The sequence below is a fragment of the Podarcis vaucheri genome (assembly GCF_965113315.1).
Source record: "Podarcis vaucheri genome assembly, chromosome: 12".
NCBI classification, from domain to species: domain Eukaryota; kingdom Metazoa; phylum Chordata; class Lepidosauria; order Squamata; family Lacertidae; genus Podarcis; species Podarcis vaucheri.
Window position 1 is genome coordinate 44,226,705 of NC_138750.1, and position 6,000 is coordinate 44,232,704.

The following is a 6,000-nucleotide window of genomic DNA, read 5'->3' on the forward strand; positions in this document are numbered from 1 at the left end:
AGGTACCACTGTACATTCCCAACTGATCAAGGGTGGTAGTCAACTAAGCTTTACTCAGAGTAGACCCACTGGAATTAATGAATGTGACCAACTTTAGTCCAGTAATTTCAGTGACTATACCTTTGTTGAACACCACTCTGGGAAGAAGACTAGTAGGACTGCTTTTGTGTTAACAGCAACTTAACTTTCAAAAGCCACCAGATCAAACTTCCATAGCACAACATTGAGTATTGCCCAGAAGCTAATAATGCAGATTAAGCTGCAGTTGAACACACAAGGCCAGAGGCATGCCATTTTAGTGTCAACCACACAACGTTTGAGGAGGGGAATTTTTCTGACTTTCTCCTTAAGCCCACTAGAAGTGCAGTTTCATTCTGTAGCTTAATTTTTTAGAAAGTAGTAGAATTGTGGAACCATAGAACTGTAGAGCTGAAAGAGGCCTCAGGAGTCACCTAGTGAGTCCATAACACAATAATCTTTTCCTCAACGTGGGGCTCAAACCCACAAGCCTGAGATGATCTGCTGATGGAGCTATCCCAGAAGGGTAGATCTCAGTGATGCATAGTAGATTACTCAATGTGTATATAGATGTAAAAAAACAAAAAAAGGTATTCCCAACATATTTGGGCTGTATACCCCTTATTTGAGGGAGTAATTCAAAGGGGGTTGTTGTTAAGAAGTGGTGCCAAGCTTTGTATTTCTCTTAGGTTAAGTAACAGTTCCCCTTGAGAAGGGCAGTGTCGCCTGAAATGTGATAGGACTGTGGGTATTTTTTGATTTCGTAAGTCTTGTATTTTGAATACTGAGCTTTATACTACAGTGGTACCTCGGGTTACATACGCTTCAGGTTAAATATGCTTCAGGTTACGGACTCCACTAACCCAGAAATAGTGCTTCAGGTTAAGAACTTTGCTTCAGGATGAGAACAGAAATTGTGCTCCGGCGGCATGGCAGCAGCAGGAGGCCCTGTTAGCTAAGTGGTGCTTCAGGTTAAAAACAGTTTCAGGTTAAGAACGGACCTCCGGAACGAATTAAGTACTTAACCCGAGGTACCACTGTACTAAGTTCCACTGCAAAACAATTTCTTGTTCAATGTGGAGTCAATTAGGCCACTAGTAGAGAACAAATCTACCCAACAGGTGATTAGAGAAGGAGGCCTTATCCACATTTAACCCCCCCCTCCAGGCAGAGGTTTGTGCTTTAATGCTCCTTGTTGGAGCCCTTTCCACCCCCCACCCCCGCTTTCCCTACCGAAATCTGTTATTTAAAGCTGAATCAGAGCAAACGTCAATCCGGGTTTTCCACAACTTGACGTTTGCTCTGACTGAGCTTTCAAGAGCGGGTTTTTGCAGGGAAAACTCCAGAGCAAAAAGAAAAAGAAAAGTGGGGGTGCTTGGGCACAGACCTGGAAGGAGCAGAAGAAAGGTGCGGATAAGACCCGAGCCTCTTCAATGTATGTGAAATATCTAATAGCAGTTTTTCTTCAATCGCAGCACCATTATTTTTTAGAACCAAGAGATTTGCACTTACCCTTATTATGAATATATGTTTATGTGTTGCACATTTTCAGCGCCATGCTTTTTAAATATTCATATGTTTTATTCATTATTAATTTAAGACGATCAAGTAGCTGCCAGAACAATTAGCTGATTTACTGCAGGCTGAAATTGTTTCATTCACTAGAGGCAATAAAATTCCACCAATTTGAGTTTCTTTTCAAAAGCTAGCATGCTGGACTGCACTAAATGAGTGCTATATTTCTAAGCGTGGAAATGGAGGGTTGCGATCAAAAGGCCGATACACATTTTAAATAGGACTCTTGATACCCAGTGCACGGCCTGAAGCGTGCCTTGCTAGGCATAGAATTGCAGCTCTGGCAGAAAGATTTGTCTCGCCCATAGTCTGTAGACTGGGTACACGACATGCATTTAAAGAACATTCTGAGTCCCCTCCAAAGAACTCGTTTGTTAAGGGTGCTAGTAATTGTATCTCTGTGAGTGGTAAACTACAGTTCCCAGGATTCATTCGGGGTGGAAATGTGCTTCAAAATGTGTGTTCTCTAATTAATTACTTACTTACTTACTTACCTAGGTTGTAGGAAGACCAAATATGTGACATGTGCAGCCCTGAATTCATATCTTAATATACATTGCTTTAAAATTCAGACCTAAGCCTTGGGAGTCTCTTTTTCACATCCTGAGAGAAGTACCTTAAAATCTTGCATTTCTTTGCAATGTTGACTGTCCCACTGTTCTTTCACTTGCAGCTGATGCCTAGGCAGACTAGCTGAAAAAGCTCTGTTTTGACAGCGGGCATGGGCATAGATCTGTAATGTAAAGGATTGCTTATTTTGTAATATCAGCTGTGATGGATGGCTGAAGCATGCCAGTGATATTTTTCTAGAAAAAGAGGTGTCAGACCTCAACATGAACGCCTCCCTTGTTCTCTTATAATAGCAATGGTGCCCACCTGAGAGGTGCTGGAACTGAGTTCCAGTTGAAAAAAAAAGCCCTGGGTGTGCCTGACAGCCATTTAGCAATGGGAAACCTATGACTTCCCCAGAGGATGATGAACTACAGTTCCTATTACAGTGATATCTTGGATTACAGACGCTTCAAGTTACAGATGCTTCAGGTTACAGACTCCGCTAACCCAGAAATAGTACCTTGGGTTAAGAACTTTGCTTCAGGATGAGAACAGAAATCGCGTGGCGGCAGCAGGAGGCCCCATTAGCTAAAGTGATACCTCAGGTTAAGAACAGTTTCAGGTTAAGAACGGACCTCCAGAACAAATTAAGTTCTTAACCCAAGGTACCACTGTATCCCTAAGATGACCATGCTGCCTAGGGCTTATGAGATTTGGAGCTCAACAGCATGAGATCCCCATCCCTACCACATCTTGCAACTTGGAACCTGTGCCTCTAATCCTCGACTTGAAAGCTCAGATGCTAAGGCATGATAAAGATTCAGTGTTTGGGACCCAATCTATATTTAACAGACCTCAGACCTCAACCTATATTTAACAGACTTCAGACAGTATTTAAGTAGTTTGCAAAACAATAAATGCAGTACAGTACAAAATAAATAGATAACCAACAATGGAACCAAAACACTGCAAACAATGCCGTGCAATATTAACCAGAACTACAATGAAAAGCAGTAAAGCAATACAACGCCCCCCAAAAAACAGAGCAGTTCATTTTGAAATGTATTTAGAGCCAGGGATTCCTTCCTTCTTGCCAAGGCATATCCTAACTCACAAAATGCACATACCCCTCTAGCACAAACACCCCACGCCCAAATTCTGCCATTGCATCTATACAAATTATGTAATGCCAGCCATCCCGCTGAACTCGCACACCAAGCGCATCATTTACTCCAATATCTCCCACCCAGTCACCAGCCACCACGATGAGCATTCAGTCCACTTCCATGCCACAAATTGTATTGCAGGAACACCAAGGAGAAAACGAAGCCGTTTGCTGCCAGTGCAGTATAAATAAAGCCATCAGCCGCACAGATGAGCAATCTGCTCCAGAGAGCACTCTGCTTCTTGCCCAGGTTGGAACTGCACACACTCCTCCCTGGTCCTCCGTCCTCTCACCAAAAAGTGCCCTCACACAAGAGGCACTCTTAATAGAAATGAAAATGGAGGTCACCCCCATCACAATCCTCAGCATTGCTGGTTTTGTAACTCTCTGACTAGATGGTAGTCGTCATCAACAGCTGGTTCCACTCACTTCCTCAACAAGATGACTCCCAGGGCGGCCAGGACTATCAGGGAGTGAGGAGAACAAGTATGCGTAGATTTCTCTTCCCGTCCCCCCTCGGTCTAGAAGCTTTAATGTCAATTAGTTTCGGAGGTCCTCCTTAAGTAAATGGCTGTGGCATAAATGAGCCATGAAACAGGGTTTTCCCCCTCAAGTTATGAATGTAGCCGCTGAAGAATTGTTAAGAAAGAAAAGTTGCCTTTATAATACATTGTCCAGCAGTTGGAGCAACTCTATCTTGGGGTAAATTATAAAGAACTCTGCTGCTTTGGCAAGAGATACAGCTATGCTCGCCTCACCTGGTTCTGCCGCCACACTGCCATCCCAGGCAAGGCTCATTGCAGGGAACTTAATGGACCCTCATGCAAAGCCCCAAAGGTCTTTCTGTGACTCTCACAGAGAGAGATCAAGCTGTCAGCAGGCAAATGTTTACCCTGGTATCACAAGGATTATTTTACGGTCTCAGCATGCTTAAATTCTGAAGTCAGTGGGACTTAAGCATGCATAGCTCTGGATAGGATTGCAGCGAGCGCTGTAAATAAGGTAGGGGGGATTCTGTCATATGAAGAATTTCCTGTTTCCAGAATGCGGCCTGTTTCTAATCTGTTGTAAGGTTCTGCCGAGCTCTGAAATGTTTTATTATTTTTTCTGCAGAGATAAAGTTCTAGTCCTCTTAACCTCCTGACTCTGATGCTCTGGCAGAGCATAACTGAGATTCTTGCATAATTAAACAGCAGGCTCTCAGGTGACTCTCACACTGTTCAAGTGTATTCTTCAGGCTTTCGGCTTGCAGCCTGGATCGGTTTACATCTGCATGGCTGCTGAGAGAAGGGTTTTCCGAGGTCACAAGGGGGGGGGTGAACAACCTCCTGGAAAATAAAGTGCTTAACCAAAGACTCCTTACTGTTGCAGTTCAGACTCCAGATGTGAAGTCAGTGGTTGAGCGGGGGGGGGGGGATGCTTCGAAAACAGCTATGCATATACCAGAGGAATAAGGGCCTGTGAGAGGAGTGAGAGAGGCAATAAGCAGAAGCTTTGTTTCAAAAGCTCTGATAGTAAATGCATAACTTAAAGGGCTGTGCTCTTTATCAAAATAAATAAACAAAAGGCGTTGCAGGAGAGGGCAGTTTTCATAAGGACTGTTGCATAAAGGAAAGGGGGTTAACCATTGCTTTTCTCCAAAAAAAAAAATCTTTAGGAGTACTCAATTTGATGCAAGAAAACCACCATTTTATAGTTCAACGGGAAAAATAAATACAGTAAATGGACAAAAGCACAAAGATTCACAAAATGATTAGGGGTACGCACACCCCTAAATCCCCCCAGAAAGAAAGCACTGGGGTTAACTATTTCCTCTCGCCATGGTCTCGATGAGAATCCCTCTTCTCAATGGTGGCTGTTTGGTCCTAGCAAGCTCCTTTGGAAGCGGATGAATTTTCATCAGGATTGCATTAGCAGGGCAGGAGAGCCAGTGTGGCGTAGTGGTTAAGAGCAGCAGTCTCGTAATCTGGGGAACCGGGTTCGCGTCTCCGCTCCTCCACATGCAGCTGCTGGGTGACCTTGGGCCAGTCACACTTCTGTGAAGTCTCTCAGCCCCACTCACCTCACAGATTGTTTGTTGTGGGGGAGGAAGGGAAAGGAGAATGTTAGCCGCTTTGAGACTCCTTCGGGTAGTGATAAAGCGGGATATCAAATCCAAACTCTTCTTCTCTTCCTAACCTCCTACCCATGGCCATGCACCATGGTCCCATTGTAAATTGGAGGGGGTGGTACATGGGAGTAGCCACAGGGGAGCAGGGGGGTAGTTACTCCCCTAAATCAATCAAAATCAATATAAATCTGAGGTTCTGCCCCCCCTAACAAAAATCCTGGCCACGCCCATGGGGTGGTACGTATTAACAGTTTCAAAACTGATGCATTTCATGCCCTGTCTAGCTTGCTTCTATGGTTTTAGCCTTATGCGCCCTTACTTTACGATACTGAACTCAGTAGGACCTCTGGATAAATATGCATAGGATTGCATAGATGTTACTGTTTTCCTGCATGCATAAATATATATTCAATGTTATGTATTTTATGCAGCACTGTTGGTTATGTGTATAACATTTAACTTGCAAAATAAGAAGAAGAGAGAGGCCTTACACTGTAGAGTTTGACCATGGGGAGTGAATGTGATGAATACGTGAATATTCTGTTGTGGATAAATACTAAAGGTTTAGCAAAGGGCATCA